The sequence below is a fragment of the Nothobranchius furzeri genome, chromosome 5 (assembly GCF_043380555.1).
Source record: "Nothobranchius furzeri strain GRZ-AD chromosome 5, NfurGRZ-RIMD1, whole genome shotgun sequence".
In the NCBI taxonomy this organism is placed as follows: domain Eukaryota; kingdom Metazoa; phylum Chordata; class Actinopteri; order Cyprinodontiformes; family Nothobranchiidae; genus Nothobranchius; species Nothobranchius furzeri.
The window spans coordinates 25005014-25028461 of NC_091745.1; the positions used below are offsets into that span (position 1 = coordinate 25005014).

General features: G+C 42.7%; 1 protein-coding gene across 1 annotated transcript in view; it reads right to left on the minus strand.

The window, feature by feature from the left end:
• LOC139069993 (uncharacterized) overlaps nt 1-23448 on the minus strand; it is a 452948-nt gene that overhangs the window by 316401 nt on the left and 113099 nt on the right. The window lies entirely within an intron of this gene.

The following is a 23448-nucleotide window of genomic DNA, read 5'->3' on the forward strand; positions in this document are numbered from 1 at the left end:
GGGATTCCTGCTGAGTGATGGATGTCATTAACAGCCACTGTTTAGCCTGAAGCTGCTGTGTTTGATTCAGGGAGGTGATTAACTTTGGTCCACTTCTCCTTTTGTTGACATAAATCAGAGAGCATTGCTTTGTTTTATGTTAACTGTGATAAACAGATATTCTGTGGTTTAATTCAAATGTAAATTAGCTAAAAACAAACAAAATGAGTTATTTTTATTCCATCTGCGGAGTCAAAGACATCCACACGTGGAGGATAAAATGCTACGTCTGTTTATTCACGCAAACCAAGCAGGATGTGTTTGCTGTCTGAGTTCTGCAGCTGCTTAAATAAATGTGTCTATTATCAGCAACAAGAACAGGGTGTGGCTTAGATTTTCTTCAGTGATGTTAAAGTATTTAGTTCTGTCAATGATGCTAACAAACCTTTGTTATTAACAGCAACAGTGAATGTTTCACCTTAATTATTGTTTAAAATAGTCCATCTACTTCAGCCACATGTGCTGGTGGAACAAAATAACAAATATATGGACCACCAGAAATGGCCGCGCTTTGGTCAACGCTGTTTATAAACATATTCTTCAGCAGTTAAATTGCTGACCAACTGCAGATGTCAGAACTCTTCAGAGTTGTTCTGGAAAATTCCAATAGATGCCTTCAAAGTCAGAGAGCAGATTCATGGTGAAAAGTGGGACTTTTACGAGACTTCTCCTGGTTCTTATCAGGTGTAAGACATCTCACTGCGTTCCTGACCTCTTCCTGCAGAGTTATTTATCCCTGACAGGCTGAAACTCAGGGCCTTCGGAAAGCACAAGTGTCTCTGTGATTTGTGTCCTACTACTTGATTAGAAATGTGCAGTTTTTTTCCTGTTTTCTTTTTCATGCATCTTTGTTCTTGTATTACACATAAAGCTGTCACAGATGCTGGAAACTCATCCATAAATATCATCACCTGGGCACATAAAGCCTGTCCCTGCTGCAGTATCTGCAGGCAGGTGTCCTAATCACTCAGGAGCTGGTTTAATATTTTCAGCGTGGCTCTTGAAGAAAAACGCCTTCATTGAAAATGAACAGCAGCCACATAAAACCATCATACAGCCGAACAACAGAAGCTGGACCCTGCAGAGCACAGGGAGGCGGGTTGTTTGTTTAACTGGACCATTACTGCAGGGTTGCATCAGAAAGTGGGTCTTTGATTGTCAAAGTGTTGTATTATTCAAAAAGAAGCAAGAGGAAAAAACAAAAAAAGAAGAAAAGACCTGTTTAGGTTTAGGTAAACTTTTAAATTAGATCTCTGTTTTAAATGTTTAAATGAACTAGAAAAATTGCATTTGTTGCACAAATGTTGTTTGAATGCTGGACAGCCGAAACTGTAAGCTGAAGCCGCCGAACAGCTGAGCTGAAGCTGAAACAAAGCAGAACGGTCAAAATGAGCTGAATGTATTTAAAGATGTAGAAGCAAAAATCACCAACAAGCGTAATGTAGCTCAGAATATAGGCGAAGAATGGATCAAAATGCTAAACAGCAGACAATTGTAATCTTTGAACATTTATCAAAAACTCGAAATGTGAAATGTTAAACAGCTGGCCTTTGAATGAGAACAGTTTAACGGGTACATTTTTACAGTTGGCTGGACTGTGAATTTAGAAATATTTGCTGATATGTGAAACTGATAGATGAACATATGTTCAGATTTGATATGGGATGGATGAAGAGCTGGATGAATGAAATAACGGATGGATTGCTGGATGGATGTTAGATGGTTTATTGGATGGATGGATGGATGGATGGATGGATGGATGGATGGATAGATAGAAGCATGTATGGATTTATATGTAGATGGATGGATTCCTTTGGCCAAGCCGATCAATTTGATGTCTCACATGCGTGGGTGTGTAATTCCATCTAGCCAGAAGATGATTGACCTCTCTCAACCAATAAGGGAGCTGGGAGGGAGCGGGGCACTTTCCCACCTTCTGACGGTCAATCAAATTGAATTTATTTCTAGTTTTAAGTACAAACAATTCAAAAACAGGAGCCTGTTAATGGCTCAATATTCTTCTTTTATATTCATTCCTATGAGAGTTGGTTAAAGTGATTTGTAGTTCCATGTGTTGCCATGGTAACAGATGACAGAAGTCTGCATTAATAAAGCTATGTACAATAACACATGAGTCATTTAAACTTTGAATAACATTTCTATATTAAAGTATGTTGATACAGTTGTGTCTAAAATGTTGTTAAATATTGTTGCTAAGCACGTTGCCATGGAAATGCAGAGCACAATATCAAGTTAATACAAGACTCCTGGGACCAAGTAGGTTGAATTGATGTACCATACGTGTGGGTGCACATTTCCTTTTAGGCAGAAGACAATTGAAAACTCTCAGCCAATGAGAGAGTAATGAAGGAGGAGGGGGCGGTTCCTGCCTTCTGACTAGTGTTAAAATGTCAGTTATGCTGCTAGTTGTAAGTGTATAGAGTTTTAAGTGTATAGAGCTGGTTGGTTGGTTGGATGGATGGATGGATGGATGGTTGTTTGGTGTGTTGGTTGGTTGGATGGATGGATGGATTCCTTAGGCCTAGCCGATCAATTTGATGTCTCACATGTGTGGGTGTGTAATTCCATTTAGCCAGAAGATGATTGACCTCTCTCAACCAATCAGGGGGCTGGGTAGGAGCGGGGCACTTTCCCACCTTCTGACGGTCAATCAAATTGAACGTGTTTCTACACACAGAACAAACCACACAATAACACAGTATGTGGAAGCGCTTCACCTGAAATTCTCTTTAATTCTCTTGTATGTTATTTTGTGTGTGTGTGTGTGTGGGTGGGGCGGGGTGGGGGGGGTCATTTTGCCTTGGCCCCCAAAATGTCTTGGAACGGCCCTGGGTGTGTGACTGAGTTTTGAAGGTGATCTGAATTGTATCAAAAGTATAAATATTACATGTGTGTAGTGGAGATAAATCTACCTACATTTTACTTTTCAACACTTTGTTTTGTTTTCTTGTTTTTATTGAGCTATTTTCCTGTTCTGTGTCTCTCATCTTCCTGCATCATTTTTGACCACATTTGACATACATATTTAAGTTTGTAGAACAAGCGTGAGATAATTGACTTACTGCTGGAAACCGCTGGCTTTTTGATTACCGCTTCCTGTGAGCCTGCGGGATGCTGTGAAGCTGTGAGCGAGGCAAAGCCGGCAGCCCCGCCCGTTGGAAACAGCGCGTGTGGACTGACCGTACCAACTTGAGGAATTGGGGGGGGGGGGGGGGGGGGGGGGGGGGGGGGGAACTATAATTTCTCAACAATTAAAAACACATTTTTTTGTATCTGCAAACTAACTTTTACGTTGTGGTTTTAGAAGACAATACAGGTTTACTGATAGCATTTATACATTTACAATAACTTTTGTGGGAGGGGGGGGGGGGGGGGGGGGGGGGGCAACTTTGTGTGAGGGAGGGACGCTTTCCCCCCGTTCCCCCTGTGATCTCCTCCTATGCTCCTGTTAACGAGAGAACCCTTGAAATCTGTCCTTCAGAAGTGAAATTGTACCTGTCAAACTTCTCATCACCATTCGAAAAGTACTGCAGCGATTTGAAAAATTCAAAAAGCGTGAGTGGCAGAGGACTTTGATGATCATCTGTGCCGATTTTTATGCGCCTACCATGAATTATCTAGAAGCTATGACGATAAACTTTTAGCTGTCTGAAGCCGTTTTGAGGAGAAAATCTCTGATCCTTTAACATGGATTTCAATGAGAGAAAAGCTGGGTCTCTCCTCCTTCTGAGGCTTGTAGCGAAAGAACGGTAACACTTACAGATAAAATGAAACCCATTCTGAAAAGCTGACAAAAATTCCTACTTTTTGAGTTATAACTTGTTTTGGTAGTCCAAACGGTCTGGGGTTAGTAAAGAGCTGTTCACAGTAGATGTGAAGTTGAAAAGTTACAGTGAGGAATTTTTAAGTTAGAGTGAGCAGAGACATTTTTTTAAATTAGAATTTTCTCAAACAAATGAACTGTACGACCACAATGTTTGGAGTTTAGTCATGAATTATAGCTCAAAACGAAGGTATATTCGTTAGCTGTAAGCCAGTGTGTGTCTCATTTCAATCGGACCTACGGTTCTCTCGGTACAACGCCGGAAATGGAGCAAGGGAGGGTCACTGCTCCTATCTTTCCCCATTATAACTTTTGTGAATTTTTCTGAAAATGTCAAGTCGTACCTCAACTTCTACCTGCGATTTTAGAAAAACCGTAAAAGATATCAAAAAGCCTCTTTAATATGTTAAACGGGAAAGTCTTGTGAGTTTGTTAAACTTTGAATGAAGTCACTAAGTTAAAAGGAACCCTATAGAGTTTGAGGTCAAAAAAGTGATAGGAATTTGCTGAAAATTGACCAATCCCATTCATTTCAATGGGAAATATTTTGCAGAAAAAGCTTAATAACTCGAAAATTTTGAAAGATATCAATGCCAAAAGTAATAGCCTGAAAGAGCTTAACGAGCTGAACATTTTGATATAAAATTGTTGAAATAGCTCAAAATTTGAAGGAGAAGAGGTTAAAAAAGTGTACGGAAGCAGAATAAGAAGAAGAAGCAGAAGAATAAAGAAAAACAGGAAAACAATAACGAATGACGCATTCAGTCTGATGTGATGATTTGTGCTTAAATGACTTCTAACCCTTCCACTGTACTATCAGGTGACCCCTCCAGGACAGGGGGTGGTTGAACATGGTTGATAGTTTATCACTTGGCAAAGGTGAAGCGGTGCACTCCTAAACAAGTAAATAAGCACCTGGGGCACATCTGACCCCATTAACAATGGGGGAGGGTTAAGAAACTGAAAAAGTGAAGGACAAAAATGTGTGTCAAGCTTAAAAATATCTCCTCAGCAAATCAATGGAGTTTGAAAGATTAAAAAAAAGAAATCAATGAAATGCCTGAAACAGGATCTGAGAAAAATCCCTTCTGATCCTTCATATGATCATCAGCAGCACCCCCTCATGGGACACGACCCCCTCCGTAAATATGTTCATTAACATTATCGCAAGCACAAGCAGCCAAAAAGGTTTCGGACACGACAAGAGGCCGAGCCGCAGAAAAGCAGCAGAAAACTGTCAGATCAACAGAGAACGCCGAATAGGAACATCGGAGGGACGCCTCGCTGTTTTCGTTCGTTCAAAGTTTTTCTTTCTCTATTTTTTTTCTTTATCTTCCGTTTTCTCTATAGTTCAGAACAAGCAATAAGATCCCTCTATTGCTTTAAAGTACTATCGTGTTTTCTCTATTATCCGTACCAAATACTCCCGTCGGATCGTTTTGAGAGTAAGTCGGTTTGTTCAATTATTACCAATATCTTAAATAGTTTTAGGCTGTGGCCAGAATGACAAACTATCAGGTGTTTCAGTAATGATTGAGTTGTTTTCCCTTGTGAAGCGGGTTTGAAGTTTTTGAAGTTAAGTCTACTGTGATTTGAGTTTAAAGTGCAAGCTAATTCCTTTTTGTCTGCATCTGAGTTACAAAAGATTACACACACTGGGTTTCACCCACACCCCCTCCCACACAGAGAGAGAGAAAGTCTCTTTGTGGGGGCAGAGAACACACACACACACACTCTTATACACGCTGACATCTGATCTCTGCTTAGACAGAAGTTGCTCAGACATTTTGTGTTCAAGTCTCCATTTTGGACATCATCTCAGATCTCACACACACACACACACACACACACAAACACACTTATTGGGTCAGATTATTTCACATATATAATATTTCTCATTGTTTCATTGATTATTCATTTGATAAAATAAGTTGGTTGATGTTGATTAATTAACGCTTCAGAAGGAGCTGAAGTGAAGTGATATATTAGTTAATAAATCTATAGCCAATTAAGATTTTTGTCTCAAGTGAATCTGTTTGTGTGATATGAATTATTCAACAGCAGCTCGTTAGGATTCACGGAACGTTTATGAGATTGATAAGAATTTTGGATTCATTTCCCCGTTTAGAAGGGGATGGTGCCCCGTAGATATCTCCGGACATCCTAATTAATTAATTAATCGGTAAATATTTCCATATTTACAAATTTATTGAAGAATCCAAAAAGTAAGTAAAAGCTTACAAATTATTCGTTGACCTATAACCCCAACAACACTCTGGGCTGGACCAATAGCCAGAGGTCTGATGCACCCACCAGTTGTTTGTGAGTCTCAGTAAACAGACAGACGAGCTTAACAAAACGGAGAAAAAAAAACGGAAAGGAGGAACGGAGAAAATTCGACTAAAAAAGAAACTGGCCCTTCAGACAGATGCTGGCACATGTGTTAAAATCTCAGTTGTTTGGTAGTGAAGGTTCAAGTAAAATCAATTTAGGAAGTGATGGAGCCTCAGCCCAGCGACAGGTTGGAGAAGAAAAGAGGGAGGAGGAGGAGAAACCCGAGCCGGCCGCCTGTCCAAGGCAGAACCTAATTTCAGGTAAGAAGTTATCTGGGTCAAATATAAACCAAGTTCAGGTGTAGTTTATTGTCATCGTCCTGCTTGCTAACTTTTTGAAGTCAGTTACAATAACTCATCTTACTGTTTATTATACGAAGTTTCTTCTGTTGGCTAGGTGCTATGATGTTACTGACAGTTAATGTTTAGGGTTGCCAACCTTCCCGTAAAAAAAAAACGAATTGTCCGTATGAGTTGAAACAGAACGTGATTTGTCCTGTAGTTTAGCTAGGCTGAAACGAAAAAAATAAAAGAACGCTGTGGTTTATTTATGCTGCTCGGCTGGCCGTCTCCTCATTCCCCACCACTTTTTCTTCTTTTTGTTTTATTGGCAATAAAGGCAGGTGACATCTAAACTCAGGTGCATTTGATCATCAGCTGATCCGTTTATTAGCCGATGTTTGCTGTAAAAGCTGCTGGTCATGGTGTCAGTTTGCATCTGATGAGAGAGAAACATCGAGAAGAAATAGGAGATGTCCAGACTCAATCATCCGAGCAGCTGAACAGTTAATGGAGAAACTGTTGACATTTTAGATTACATGAATGACTTGAAGAAAAGTTATGAACAAATGTCACCAGGATTCTGTCATGTTATGGAGGATGGTTCGGACCCAAAATGCAGATACCCTGGATGACACGAGGCAGGAGCAGATAAAGAAAAATCCTTTTATTTTAGGATGAACCCAAAACGAACATAAAAACCAAAAGGAGCAGGAAGCCAAAGTCCAAAAATGCAGGGGATGATCAGGAGATCCAAAAACACTAAAGGAACGAGCAGGACTGACAGAATAAGTCACACTGACAGCAACAATGGACCGACAAGAACAATGAGACAATGACTACGTTTACATGCAGCCAATATCCGGGTTATGATTGGGTTAAAGTCGGTATTCGGGTTTCTGAGTTGATCAGAATAACCCGGGTACAAGTATAAATAGAAAGAGTTACCTCTAACTTGCATAACCCGATTTAAATGCGGACGTTGGGGTAGCGTCAGGACATATGGACTACGTCCAGACGCAATATGCCTCATTTCCGGTTCTTCTTGTTCCGGTATCCATGAAAACAACAACATGTTTCCCAGTTCGGAAGAGGTAGCGACCGCGTTTGTTTGCGCTTCCGTTTCCTCGTCACTCCAAGATTGTGGTGCTGTGCCGCGACTCGCCATTTTGCTCCCAACTTGTTGTTTACTTCCGGAGTTCTGGCGCATACAAGACGTCTCGCTACTGTAAGGTTATGAAGTTCATTGTTTTCAACTCCATACAGCTGACCCCTGTGCACAATAACACCGTGTAGAAAAACCAAGGTCGGGTGTTCCTCAGACTGTTTACATTCCAGGAGAAGAGCCCGAAGGAGAAGAAGAAACTTTACTTAATCAAAGTACTTTATTTGTGATTAAAATTATTAAGCAAAACAGATGTTGATCAACAATAATCAAGTGAATGATCTGTGGAATAAATATGTCATGAATTATGTTTAATGAAAACAGGACTACGGCACAGACATACTGATCCTCACCTCCATAGAAACGCATGACACATTGTTCCAACCAATCAGAGCTTTCGGCTGCCGCAGGAGAATCTGTTGTTGACTTCAAGTGTCCAATCCACTTTACTGAAACTTATCAACAATTCAGAGATATAAAACAAGGCAACGCCATTTTTAAGTCAGTTCCATTTTGACTTCAGTTCTATTCACCGTCATCCTAAAGAAAAGCGCAGCCTGGCCAGATGTGTTTTCTTCTTTAAACTAAGAACTGTGAAGCGGGAGATTTTCGTCGTTTAACAACCAGACGACGTCCTTTCAAAATAAGAGCACCTGCTGACGCCGACGAACGGTACCGGGGTCGACCCTCCAGACGGGCTTTGAAACGTTGTGATCGCTGCACCGACAGCTCCATCGTACATCCGAGGTCTCCAGACCTGGCATTTCCTGATCTACCTGGGAGACCCCCACTGGGTACGTACACGGCAAAATAGCGGCTCATGTCATCACTTTATAAGCCTCGTGATATCTAGTCATAACAAAGACGACCAGATTCTTTGACGTCAGCCTAGAGAATCTGAACCAGACACACACACACACGCACCAACACCACATCCGAATCCATTTTCATTCATCACAGAGTTAGTCCTGGTAGATTGTTTAGAATTTATAATTCAGAAATTAAAGATTCTCAAACGATCCCATCTCTCTCTCTTTTCTTGTCTCAAAGTCAATACAGAGTGTTTAATTAAACTCCCTGATGATAAAAACAGCCTATTCTTCTGTTTATAAAAAGTGAACTACTAACAGTGTATTAAAATACAACTTTAGATAGTTACATCACTTAAATTCCGTTACACTACTCAAAAGACCAAGATTCCTTGCGAACAGAGCATGCACAGAACACACGCTTTGATGGGGATATCCCGGTAAGCGTTTACACGACCAAACATTCGGGTAAGAAAAGGGTTACCCCAGGTGTAGTAACCGGGTTTTTAAAAACCCGGTTATGAGCATATCTGGGTTTTTGGTGGTGTTTACATGGCCGTGCGGAACCGGGTTATTGTGAGTATTCGGGTTTTAAAAGGGTTACTGGCTGCATGTAAACACACTGAAGGAGAGGCTTTATACACTGGGGCTGGAGTGATAGGAGACGAGGAGCAGGTGTGTGGGGAACTGGCACTGGTGAAAGCACTAATGAGGAGAGGAGCAGAGCAGGACACCAGACCTGACTGGGAAGGACACACACACACACACACACACACACACACACACACAGCTGAGGAAGGACACGTGAACACACACACACACACCGAGCTTGCGTACGCTATTGAGACCCTTTCAATCACGGCGCGAGATGCCCGTTGGTTGATCGAGGCAATTTTGAGACCCTGATCGCTACAGGGCGTTCACTAGCATTAGCCAACGAGCTAACTAGCCACTCTCGGTGAGGAGGCTCGGGAACGCGTCCTGTGAAGCTTTCTAGCCGTTCCGACGCAGCGGAACTGCGTCCTTTAATCCGCTAAACCTTCCGATACGGAGTACTTTAGGGTAACGTTAGCGGTGGTTCTGAAACACGCTGCGGTGTTTAGAATCGTGAGATTGCTACGGGGATCAAAGCCGGGTGTCGGACGACGCATGCGCGGCGGTCCGCCATCTTAGGTGCCCGACACGTAGCTCGACCCGCCATCTTGGGCAGGTCAAATGACAATGATATTTTTGGCATTATTGAACAATTTTGCCCAAAATAGCTTCCCTGTAACTAATTATTTAAAAAAACTCTACAGGTAAGGTTGTTTCTAAATAAACATCTAATTAGAAGGCAAAATTCGAAGGGTAAATTAATAAATAATACAAGGAATGACTATTTATTATTTTGGAAAATGGACTCAGAGGTAACGATGCAATTACAATCCCAACTTCAGGCGGCGATTCAAAACACTTTCCTTCCCATGATGACTAACATGATGAACATGATCTGCAATCTTCAGAAAGACATCGAGGGCGTCAAACAAGTTGTGCGTGAGTCTCAGGAGACCCGGTCAGAGACTCCGTGTTTGCCTGAGAAGCCACAAACTGAGACTGAAATGCTGCAGGTTGATGTTGTCACAGGTTCTGATTCACAGGAAAACAACAACACCTCAAAGGAAAGCGACAACACCTCTCCGGTCGTTCCATCCGTGGCGATGTTAGGCGACGAACCCGCAGATGACGACCGCAGTACCACTACTACCACCGCCGTAACTGAGAAAATTTTGCTTGCACCTCTGGTCGTGAGAAAGGGACCTAATAGGCCCGCAGTGGAGGTCACTGTAAATCAGAGACATCGCTGTGTCGCATTATTAGACACAGGAGCGGACATCTCGCTCATCAGCGGAGCTCTTTACAGCAGCATGTGCGAACAAAGGGGGGAGGACATCTCGCCCCCCACACTCATTTCGGGCCCAAAGGATTTTGACGAGTTCTATGGCGCTCCCTCGCCCGCGGCTGCGACGACTGAGGTCAACATCTCGATAGGAGGCATGTCCTTTAAACACCTCGTGTACAACAGCGAGGGGATGCCGATGCCCATGCTCTTAGGGTTGGACTGTCTCCAACGCCTTGACGCTAGAATCAGCAGTGCGTCCGGACAACTGTTTGCACGTGTGCGGAAGCCAAAGCCGTACAAACCGTGGCCTGACACAGGTGGACGCCCTTCGGTGGCATGTCTTTCGCGGGGGGACGCGATTTCGACCTCACTACCACTCTCGAAGCCACCGGGTAGACCCCCGGAACTTCTATTACAGATTGAGAAGGTCATAGACCAAGCGGATGCTCTCACCAACGATGTCGAGCGAGACCAGCTAAGACAACTTTTGCTAAAGTACCAGGATTTTCTTTCACTTGACTCCTTGGACTGTGGTCTGACCACTATCCATGAAGTCCGGATTCCTACCAGGCCAGATGCACCGCCGTCCTTTGTGCGGCAATACAAGATTCCCCTGGCGTCCATAGAACCGGTCCAGGAAATCATTGACAGCCTCTTGGCTAACGGGATCATTCGACCCTGCAACAGCACCTACTCGGCTCCGTTGTGGCCGTTACTGAAGCCTAATGGTAAGTGGCGACTTACCATTGACTACCGGCAACTCAACAAACAGGTCCCCTTGTCTAGGTGGCCTATGGCACGCCTGGAGCAGGAGCTTCCAAAAGTGAAAGATGCTAAGTACTTTTCCACCCTTGAAATTGCGTCTGGATTCTGGACGATTCCCGTCCACGAATCGGACCAACACAAACTTGCTTTCTCCTTTGCCAACCGGCAGTACACCTTCACCCGGTGTCCTTTTGGTTATTCCAACTCGCCGGCTGAGTTCAACATCTTCTTGAACAAGGCCTGCCCCGATGCTCGAGAGCGTGGGACACTCATCTATGTCGACGACATTCTTATTCGTCGGCGTACGTTGGATGACCACCTGGCCGAGCTGGACCATGTCATGGGTCAGCTCGCGGCGGCGGGTGCTAAGATCTCTCTCGCCAAGGGACAGTGGTGCAGGTCGCAAGTTCAGTACGTTGGCCTCCTTGTGGGACCACAGGGAGTGCAGCCTCAGCTTGGCAGGATTCAGGGTGTTGCCACCATCACACCTCCGACGAACGTCTCCGAACTTCGCAGCTTCTTGGGGGTCTGCAACTACTCGCGTCAGTTCGTGGAACATTACGCTGAGTTGGCACGACCTCTGACTAATCTGTTGAAGAAGGATGTGGCGTTCGAGTGGGTGGAGCAGCACCAGCAGGCCATGGATGACTTGAAGGCCGCCATGTGCTCGGCTCCGTGCTTGGCGCTCCCCGACTGTGACAAGGAGTTCCATCTTGAGGTTGGTTTCTCAGCTCACTGTTTGAGTGCTGGTCTCTACCAGATTCATGACTGCGACAGGCGTGTCGTGGCCTATGCTAGTAAGCTCTTGACTGGACCTGAGTTGAAATACTCGGACTGTGAAAAGGCTTTGCTTTCCACCATGTGGGCAGTTAAGTACTTTGCGAACTACATTGGCGGACAGAAAATCATCATTGAGACACAGCACCAGCCGGTGACCTTCCTTAACAGTCAGCGCATCAGAGATGGTGTGGTGACCAATTCGCGAATCGCTTCATGGCTGCTGGCTCTTCAAAGCTTCGATATCGAGGTGCGCTACGCCCAGAACCGACGTAGCCCTCTTGGCATGGGTTTGGCTGCGTGCCAACACTGCTCGGACGACGCCATCGCGGCAGTCCCGCCAGCCAGGCCCCCTCAGACTCTTCTAAACCATCACTTCTACGACCAGAACCTGCGAACTCACCTGCTTGCAGCATTCTCGTTCGCACAGGCATCTCTGGAAAAGTCAGCTGAAGGCAGAAAAACTTATTACGATAAGAAAGCCTCACATTCCGAACTCGATGTAGGTGATCAGGCCTGGTACTACATTTTCGATCCTCATCTCCATAGAAACGCATGACACATTGTTCCAACCAATCAGAGCTTTCGGCTGCCGCAGGAGAATCTGGTGTTGACTTCAAGTGTCCAATCCACTTTACTGAAACTTATCAACAATTCAGAGATATAAAACAAGGCAACGCCATTTTTAAGTCAGTTCCATTTTGACTTCAGTTCTATTCACCGTCATCCTAAAGAAAAGCGCAGCCTGGCCAGATGTGTTTTCTTCTTTAAACTAAGAACTGTGAAGCGGGAGATTTTCGTCGTTTAACAACCAGACGACGTCCTTTCAAAATAAGAGCACCTGCTGACGCCGACGAACGGTACCGGGGTCGACCCTCCAGACGGGCTTTGAAACGTTGTGATCGCTGCACCGACAGCTCCATCGTACATCCGAGGTCTCCAGACCTGGCATTTCCTGATCTACCTGGGAGACCCCCACTGGGTACGTACACGGCAAAATAGCGGCTCATGTCATCACTTTATAAGCCTCGTGATATCTAGTCATAACAAAGACGACCAGATTCTTTGACGTCAGCCTAGAGAATCTGAACCAGACACACACGCACCAACACCACATCCGAATCCATTTTCATTCATCACAGAGTTAGTCCTGGTAGATTGTTTAGAATTTATAATTCAGAAATTAAAGATTCTCAAACGATCCCATCTCTCTCTCTTTTCTTGTCTCAAAGTCAATACAGAGTGTTTAATTAAACTCCCTGATGATAAAAACAGCCTATTCTTCTGTTTATAAAAAGTGAACTACTAACAGTGTATTAAAATACAACTTTAGATAGTTACATCACTTAAATTCCGTTACACTACTCAAAAGACCAAGATTCCTTGCGAACAGAGCATGCACAGAACACACGCTTTGATGGGGATATCCCGGTAAGCGTTTACACGACCAAACATTCGGGTTAGAAAAGGGTTACCCCAGGTGTAGTAACCATGAGCATATCTGGGTTTTTGGGACTGACTGGGAAGGACACACACACACACACACACACACACACAGCTGAGGAAGGACACGTGAACACACACACACACACCGAGCTGGGGACAAAAAGGCTGGAGCTACAAGAGAAGACACATAAATGAGACGCAGACAAAGGACACATGAGGGCACTTATGAGACCCAAAATGAGAACCTAGAGGAAGGAGAACACATGAGGGAAGACACAGATGCAGACCATGACAGTGCCCCCCCCCCACCTCCCACCCCCCAAGGGGCGGATACCAGTCGCTCAAACACGAACAAACAACAACAAGCACAAGACAGGACAACACAGGACACGAGTAAACCAGAGGGAGGGAGAGGAGGGAACGAACAAAACACAACCCAAAAAGGGCGGGCGAGGAGGGAACAGGAGACCCCGGGAGGCCGGCGACAGGAGACCAGGAGGCGGGACCAGGGAAGCCTAGGGGGCCGGCGACGGGGGACCAGGAGGCGGGACCAGGGAAGTCTCGGGGGCCGGCGACGGGGAACCAGGAGGCGGGACCAGGGAAGTCTCGGGGGCCGGCGACGGAGAACCAGGAGGCGGGACCAGGGAAGTCTAGGGGGCCAGCGAAGGGGAACCAGGAGGCGGGAACAGGAAACCCTGGGGATCGGGGGCTTTGGAGGAGGAGGACGAGGAAGGGTCTCTGGAGACGGGGACTCTTGAGACTGGAACACTTGAGACTGGAACACAGGGAACACTTGTGGAGACGGGGAGACGCCTACTTCAGAGCTGGAGACACCTACTTCAGAGCTGGAGACACCTACTTCAGAGCGGGAGACGCCTACTTCAGAGCTGGAGACTCCTACTTCTGTCGACTTCTGGCCTGGGGGCGTCGACTTCTGGCATGGGGGCATTGACTTCTGGCCTCACACACACAGCTGGGGAAGGACAAGTGCACACACACACACACACACACACACACACCGAGCTGGGGACAAAAAGGCTAGAGCTACAAGAGAAGACACATAAATGAGACGCAGACAAAAGACACATAAGGGCGCTTTTGAGGCCCAAAATGGGAACCAAGAGGAAGGAGAACACATGAGGGAAGACACAGACGCAGACCATGACAGATTCTTTTTTACGTAGCTGATAGAAGGCTGGTGACTGTGCATGGGAGGCTCTAACAGTTTTGCCTGGGGGCAGGTATAAGGCAGAGGAGGAAGACAAAAATACTTTTATTTCTTATTTTCATTTTAAATGTGTAGAACTTAAATCAGGGATGTCAAATTCATTTTCATTTCTGGCCACATAAAGATCATGAATGCTCTTAAAGTGCCGGTTATGCAGAAAGTATTGAAAAAACTATTAATAGACTAGTAAAATATTAATAAATATGTCTGCATTTTAGCAGTACTACTTAAAAGGAAATCATTGTGAAAATCTTCTCCCAATCATGTGATTTACGACTATTCAAATAAACACTTATTTGATTTGACTATAAATTGGACATGAATAGAACTTCAAAGTTCTATTTATATTGTCCTCCATGAGATGCTGTTTGTAAAGTTACACAGTTAAAATTAACAATAATGTTGGTTGTTTAGCCTGTCATATGAGAAATTAAAAGGGAATTAATATTTCAAAGTCATTGTTTATTCATTAAGAAATGTTTCAACTTCAAACTATTTGGTAAAACATTTAACATTTATAAAAACATGTATACTCAGTTTGCAAGTGAAATATTTAGTTAAAAGTTAAATATTTTGGTAAGAAGATACATATTTGGTTTGTAAACAAAATAGTTAATTAGTTAAATATTTCGTTTGATGCTAAATGTATATTTAAGAGGGTAAATATTTAGTTTGTAATCAAAGTATTTAGTTAAAAAGTTAAATATTTAGTTTGGATGATAAACATTTACTTAAAGTTAAACATTTAGTTAAGAAGGTAAGAATTTCATTTGTAAACAAAATATTTCATAATTAATTATTAATAATTTATTATTTTTCAGAACACATTTTCTGAAATGTACAGTAGAATTAAATACAAATAATCATAAGTTAGTGTTTGTGGAGACTTTAATATAGATATTCTAAATGCACACAATCATACACAAATAATTTATTAATTATGTGTTTTGTTAAAGATTCCGCCCAACAATTACACACCCTGACAGGATAGCTATAAATACTGCAACTCGTATTAACATATTAACAAATAGTTACAGAAGTAAATACTGAATATGATGTCAGCATTTTCCCCACATTTTCTAGATACTGCACCAGTACGATCTCTAAAAAGACCTCAAATGGTCAGTTAAGTTATTTTATCTCACCTTTCTCTGTCTCCTTTCTTTTTTAAATGTATTGTAAAAATATTTCCTAGTTGGTGTGGTGATAAAACAGTTTATGGAAATTTCCATAAATGTCTTTTTTTATATTAATATTCATTATTGATTAATAATTCTGTGTTTTAATGTCAGGTTTCTACCAAGTGTTAGAGATTGTTTGGTGTGTTACCTTAATCAAGTGTTTTTTTTTTCTTTTTACTAAGTACTTTTTAGAATACCAGGATAGGAAGGATGGTGTAGGTTTACATGTATTAGATTGATACATAAATATTACCAACAAGAAAGTGTACGTTGGTGTGTGTCAGAAACAGCGTAAGGCTTAATGTCTTTTCCAAAAAAACAGGTGATGGGCCGGTCTCCAGTCAAAATGCCCGGGCAGAATTTTTGTCCCAGTCCAGCCCTGCTGGGATCATTATTATGGTGAGGTGCTTGGACATTTGGAACAAACTCAAAGTGATGTTCAGACATCTGCAGGACGCCTCCTGAGTGAGGGGGTTCAGGCATGTCCTCGCTGGAGGAGACAACAGGACCAATCCAGGACATGCTGGATTGATTACATCTTGAGACTGGACTGAGTGCTTTGGGAGGAACCCACAAGAGGAGCTGGTGGAGGCGGCTGTGAGTGGGGACAGACGGGTCTGGACTACTGCTCCTGTGACCCAGCATTCTCCACAAGATGGGGCAAGATTTCCTAACTCCCATGTTGTAGTATTTAAAGGGGATATATTCTGACTTTTTTTTTTTTTTACGTTACAGTAATTTAATAGTCAATAACATGTCTGGGACTTTCTTTGCGCTAAATCCCTCTGACAAAGAGCAATTTCTGCAGTTTTATTGTTGACTATTACCTCCCAGACTGAGCCATTTCAGGGATCCATCACTTTAAAAAAACAAACTGAAGCTGGCCACGCCCACCATCACCCATTCAGGTTGCTATAAGCTGAGAAGCTCCGACATCTGGGAGTAGTATGATGCTCCTCCATATATATATATATATATATATATATATATATATATGAAGTCAAAATAGGAAAAAAGAGAGAACTTCCACAAGGATGATTTAGAAAAAGAACAAAAGCAGTTTTATTTGTTCAGCATCAAAAGATCAAGAAGCATTTCAGATATTTCCTCAGCTCACAGCGAAGGCTCTGAGCTGCATGTTTCCTTTGCTGCACAGCTGAATTTTCAGATTTGTCTGTTGGTTCTCCTGAGGGTCTATGTGGAATGTCATCAGTGACCATAATTCCCCCCTTTAGAGATCTGATTCTCACCCAAAAGATGATAAAGTGCAGCAAGCTGAGGAGTCAACAGCTGGCAGACAGATATTACACCCGTCCTTTTCCAGCCATGAGTGAGGAGATGCTTCTCGGTGGAAACATCAGACTCCAGCCGAGCGGAGCAGATGGAGGTCACCCGGTTCAGCTCAGTAACAGAAGCACACAACGGGAAATAAACTTCACCACTTTAATTATTTTCAACTCGTTTACCTTCTAGTTGCTGCTTTTATTTCTACACACACTCTCAAGATACCGGACACACACAGGTCATCACAAAGTCAGACTCACAAGTCAAAAAGTGGGTATTTACTGACACCATGTGGCAATTTTATACCTTTACATCCTGTTGGGTGTCACTGATGCAGAATCAAGGTCAAAGGGTGACAGGAAGGGTCATCTGAGGGCATCACGTTCACATCTTATCATTACATTTAATAAGGTTTTTGTGAGAATAAATAGAAAAATGAGACTGTGAACTTCATTTTATGTAAAGCTTTTAAACTTCTTATACAACTTTCTAAGTTCTGATGGTTTAAATAATAATTTTCTTCCAGCTGACTGCTTGAAAAACTGGAAACAAATTAGTTGAAGTTATCTGACATATTTTTATTGCATATTCTGATCCAGAATTTGAATATTTCCAGGTTCCACTTACATGCTGTTGGAAACACACTTTAGTGATATTCAAATTCAATCAGATAATTTAACTTCACATGGAGATCATACAGGGACACACACAGATGTTTGTCACCTAAATGAAAGAGCTTTTGATGATTAATTCTATAAATTTGAAGAAAGAAGGTGAACAACAAAGATATCTTTCCAGAACTAATGGTTCAACTTCGTGTGTCTTGAGTAGACGTTTTCCGGTTGACAAACACTTGAATTTTTCTACTTTAGACTGTTTTAAATTCAGATAGTTTGTTTTCATATAATAAAATAAACATATATTTTCCATTGTCAAGGACACATTAGCTGCTCAGAGTTTCGTGCTCCAGACTGCAGTCCCTGTCACTACTCTGGATAGTTTATGTAGATACACTGCTCACAAGAATCAGAGGTGGAAAGTAACGAATTACATTTACTCACTTTACTGTAATTGAGTAGCTTTTTTGTATATTTATACTTTTTAAGTCGTTTTTAAAAGCTGTACTTTTTCTTGTACTTGAGTAAGTTTTTTAAAAAGAATTGTAATTGACTGCATTTTAAATCATATCCGTTACTGAGTAAAAACAAATTATATGCTTCATAAATTAAAAATATTGCGTGTAGCAGCGTCGGAACAGAGAGAGACACCTGCATGAGCGCCGCGTATAAACAGTGGGGGGAGTGGGTGTACACTTCTGCTCCAAAACTTCAGTTCAGTCCCTCTGATCCACTCGCTGTTTACCTCCTCTCTCCCTCCTCTCCTGTGGGTTGGATCCCGCACCTTCGCGCACCGGTGTGACGTCATCAGAATTCCACTCGGTTCGGTAACCAGACTCTGTTCCGTGTTTGAAATGTGTTTCCCTACCGCTCCGCACGGGAGCGGCAAAATAACGTTTAGTGCTCATAACAAGCAGATTCTCAGCGCTTTGCTCCTAAAACAGAAGGCCTGCAGGCCTGTGAGAGTTAAAACATCCTGATACTGTTCAGGTGTAAACATTGTGCTCCATCCCTGAGTTTGAACTCAAGATGCTGCTTGATGCCACAGATATGTGATGATTTAGCTTGTTTCTTTATTTTACTCCAGAATAAAAGATTAAATTATTACAAAAGCAGTTCAATGTAGTTAAATTAGTCATTCAAATTATTCTAAAATGCTGCAGTGTGTGTGTGTGTGTGTGTGTGTGTGTGTGTGTGTGTGTGTGTGTGTGTGTGTGTGTGTGTGTGTGTGTGTGTGTGCGCGCACACATGAGCGTGTTGTGAACTGGTGTTGTGATTTTACACTGATGTAGCCATCTTTACGCCGACAAAAATGTAACTAACTTTTACTTTGAGTACATTTTATTTACGATACTTTTTACTTTTACTTGAGTAAAAATTTAGGCAAGTACTTTTACTTGTACTTGAGTAAAAAATTATCAAAGTATTGGTACTCATAATTAAGTAGGAAATTTTAGTACTCTTTCCACCTCTGACAATAATTAAAGGAACACTTTTTTTTATTAGGCCTGGCATGAAATCAGTTAAACCTGTCTGATAATTTCCTGGTTGATTAAGCAGCTGAGGGCATTGTTAATCACTTTCAGCTGTATTGTGTTCATGGACTTAACGACAGGTGCACTAAAGTGGCAACAATTACAAAACCCTCAAAACAGGACTGGTTTAACACGAAGAGGTCATTTCAACATCTTAGGTGTGTTCTTGCTGTGTCTTTGTAAATCCATGCTTTCGTTCTTTTTTAAACACAGAAACAGTTTTGTTTACCTGTTTGTAGCTACGGTTTCGCCGACAGCTGCCGGCTTCTTCAGGCTGACGCTGATGGTGGCGCGTCACTTCCTTCTCCGTTTATCTGCGGGCAGCAGAGGACGTTGTCGCCCTCTACTGCCCGCTCTCCCCTCTCCGACGATGCAGTCCCATGCGTGGTCCAGCGTGTAAACTCCGTCGTCCCTGTTCATGGTCCCACATCCACGTCTCCTTATCTCTATTGCTTCCTTGATCCATCTTTTGTATTTTTGTTGTTCAGTGGTTATGATCCGTGTGTTGTCCCAGTCCATTATATGGTTTTCTCTTAAGCAATGATCTGTTACGGCTGACTTTTTTATTGTACTTTCTGCTTCTTCTTTTGCTGCTCTTGTGTGTTTACGATTTGCCTCTTTCTCGCACTCCTTTCTGTGTTCTATTGTTCGTGTATTGAGTTGGCGTCCGGTTTCTCCTATGTATGTTTTATTGCATATTTTGCATGGGATTTCGTAGATGACTCCACATTTAGGGAGAGCGGGCAGTAGAGGGCGACAACGTCCTCTGCTGCCCGCAGATAAACGGAGAAGGAAGTGACGCGCCACCATCAGCGTCAGCCTGAAGAAGCCGGCAGCTGTCGGCGAAACCGTAGCTACAAACAGGTAAACAAAACTGTTTCTGTGTTTAAAAAAGAACGAAAGCATGGATTTACAAAGACACAGCAAGAACACACCTAAGATGTTCAAAGAGAAATACGGACAACAAGGAACGAAGGACTTCCGCCGTTTGGAACGATTACACCAGAAACGCGCAAGTCCAAGAAACCACCTTCGCTTCTGTTTAAGATGCCGGGACGAAAACATCACACCCACAAGCCTACAGCTGAAAACATCGATCCGGAACCAGACAGCACAAAATATAATAGAAAGAGCACAGAGAGCACTGCTCAAGGAGAGGATAAGGAACGTCATAACCAAACAGAGGCGTGTGGAGGACGAACTGGAAAGAGGACACCTGGACTTGAAAAGGAATTACAAACTTAATAAACAAATGGAGGAACTAATTAAAGGACACATGATGGAAAAACAGGAACAAGAGTTCATAAAAGTGAAAGAAAGACACATAAAGAAGTTAAACAGACTCATAAACAAGAAAAAGAGGGGAGAAATACAAGGCAACTCCACACCAAACTCATGGGTATGTAACATTTCACAATACAAACTAACAGAAGCAGAAGAGAGCATATTAAAGAAAGGTTTAAACTTTGCAGTCACACCAAAAGAAATACCATATGATGAATTTATTGTAGCAACAGAACTAGCATGTCAACAGATCACAGATGAGGGAAAGAAAGCAGAACTCAGAAATAACGTAGTTGGGATATTAAAAAACAGCCAAATTCAACACAGCAATATTACAAAAGAAGAACAATCAGCCATGACAGCTTTATCCAAAAATGAACAGATAATTATTCTACCGGCAGACAAAGGAAGAACCACAGTGGTAATGGACAGAGAAAAATATAAACAACAGATGAAACAGATGCTAGAAGACAAAAATACATATGAAATACTTTAAAAAGATCCAACAGAAAACATTAAGAAAAACATGAAAAAATTACTGAAGCCACTGCACGAAAAAGGCAAAATAACAGAAAAAATGTACAAACACTGGATTCCCACAGCAAACATAACACCAAGAATATATGGAACACCAAAAATACATAAACAAAACACCCCACTTAGACCAATAGTTGACAGCATAGGTACACCAACATACAACATGGCAAAAGATATCAGCAGAATCATCAGCCCGTTATTAGGAAATACAGACCAACACTGCAAAAATAGCATAGAATTGGCAAAAGAACTAAAGGAAATTACAATAGAAGACAACGACATACTCATCTCACATGACGTCACATCTCTGTTCACAAAAACACCAACCCAAAAAACCATAGACATAGTAGTTAACAGAATCAGACAAGACAAAACTTTACATAAAAGGACAAACCTCACAGCAGATGACATAGCACAACTGATAGGACTGGTAGCTAACTCCACTTACTTCACATACGACAACACAATATACAAACAACTGGAAGGCTTCGCCATGGGTAACCCGTTATCAGCCACCCTGTGCGAGTTTTTCATGGAAGACCTGGAACAAAAAGCCATAGCCACCGCCCCCCCAAACTGCAAAATAAAACTATGGAAACGCTACGTAGACGACATACTGGAAATCATACCAAAAGGTCAAACAGAAACACTAATACAACACTTAAACAATATTGAAGACACGGGCAACATAAAATTCACTTATGAGTTAGAAACAGAAGGCAGCATAGCATTTATGGACATGAAAATCACCAGGCAGACCGACGGGACCCTAAACATAAACACATACAGGAAACCAACACACACAGACCAATATTTATTATGGACATCAGAACACCCCACCATACACAAAATGTCAGTAATCAGAACATTATATCACCGAGCAAACATAATAACAGAAGAGAGAGACCGTAAACAAGAGGACAAACACATACAACACGCTTTAAAGACCTGCAGATACCCGACATGGGCAATAAACAAAGGAAAACAACAAACAAAAACAGAAAGCAAAGAACAACCCAAAAAAAGAACCAGAAACCCAGAAAGACAAGAACCAAAACCAGTGATAACCCTACCATACATCAGAGGCATAACGGAAAAAATAAGAGCAACAATGAAAAAACACAACATAAACACACCAACAAAGCCATACACAACAGTTAGAAACAGATTAGCACACCCAAAAGACAAAATATCAGCTGGACAAAAATGTGGAGTCATCTACGAAATCCCATGCAAAATATGCAATAAAACATACATAGGAGAAACCGGACGCCAACTCAATACACGGACAATAGAACACAGAAAGGAGTGCGAGAAAGAGGCAAATCGTAAACACACAAGAGCAGCAAAAGAAGAAGCAGAAAGTACAATAAAAAAGTCAGCCGTAACAGATCATTGCTTAAGAGAAAACCATATAATGGACTGGGACAACACACGGATCATAACCACTGAACAACAAAAATACAAAAGATGGATCAAGGAAGCAATCGAGATAAGGAGACGTGGATGTGGGACCATGAACAGGGACGACGGAGTTTACACGCTGGACCACGCATGGGACTGCATCGTCGGAGAGGGGAGAGCGGGCAGTAGAGGGTGACAACGTCCTCTGCTGCCCGCAGATAAACGGAGAAGGAAGTGACGCGCCACCATCAGCGTCAGCCTGAAGAAGCCGGCAGCTGTCGGCGAAACCGTAGCTACAAACAGGTAAACAAAACTGTTTCTGTGTTTAAAAAAGAACGAAAGCATGGAGGTCATTTCAAGTTTCTCCCTCTTGATATTTTTCGGCTGGTTTTGCACTCGTGCTAGTTTTGGCTCTCTACTAGCAGTGTGAGGCGATTCCTTAACCCTACAGAAGTTGCACAGGTTGTCCAACTTCTTCAGGATGGCACATCCACACGTGCTGCAACAAGAAGGTTAATGTGTCTCCCAGCACAATCTCCAGAACATGGAGGAGATCTAAGGAGGCTGGCGGTTATTCTCGGAGAGCTGGACAGGGCCGAAGAAGGTCCACAACTCATCAGCAGGACCGATACCTGCTCCTTTGTGCAAGGTGGAACAGGCTGAGCACCGCTTTTTATCCAAAGTGACTTACAATTTATAACCTACAGGGCATGTTGTGATCTGTGGGGGAAACTGAAGTACCCGGAGGAAACCCACGCATGCATGGGGAGACCACGCAACTCCACGCAGAAAGGCCACAGCCGAGTTTCGAACCTGCGACTGTGCTGCGAGGCAACAGTGCTAACCACAGCGCCACCATGCACCATGCAGGTTCACCCTGAGCACCTGTGATAGACGTGGAAGAGTCTGAAGAAGACAAGGAGAACGTTATGCTGCCTGCAACGTCGTTCAACATGACAGGTTTAGTGGTGGGTCAGTGATGGTCTGGGGAGGCATACCCATGGAGGGACGCACAGACCTCTACTGCCTAAGAAATGGTGCT